Here is a 224-nt window from a genome sequence, read left to right on the forward strand (position 1 = left end):
GCCACCTTAGGTGTATGTGGCTGGCGCCTTAGCCGCTTGAGCCACAGGCGCCGAGCCTACAGGTGTTGTTGTGGGCACCTGTAGTCTCAGGTACTTGGGAGGCTGAGACAAGAGGATCACTTGAGAATAAAGAGAATCATTCTATTTCCCTACTGGGTAGAATGCCATGGCATCATAACTCATAGCAACCTCAAACTCTTGGGCTTGAGCAATCCTCTTGCCTC

Source organism: Otolemur garnettii, unplaced genomic scaffold (assembly GCF_000181295.1).
Source record: "Otolemur garnettii isolate 467f Iridium unplaced genomic scaffold, OtoGar3 scaffold00018, whole genome shotgun sequence".
NCBI classification, from domain to species: domain Eukaryota; kingdom Metazoa; phylum Chordata; class Mammalia; order Primates; family Galagidae; genus Otolemur; species Otolemur garnettii.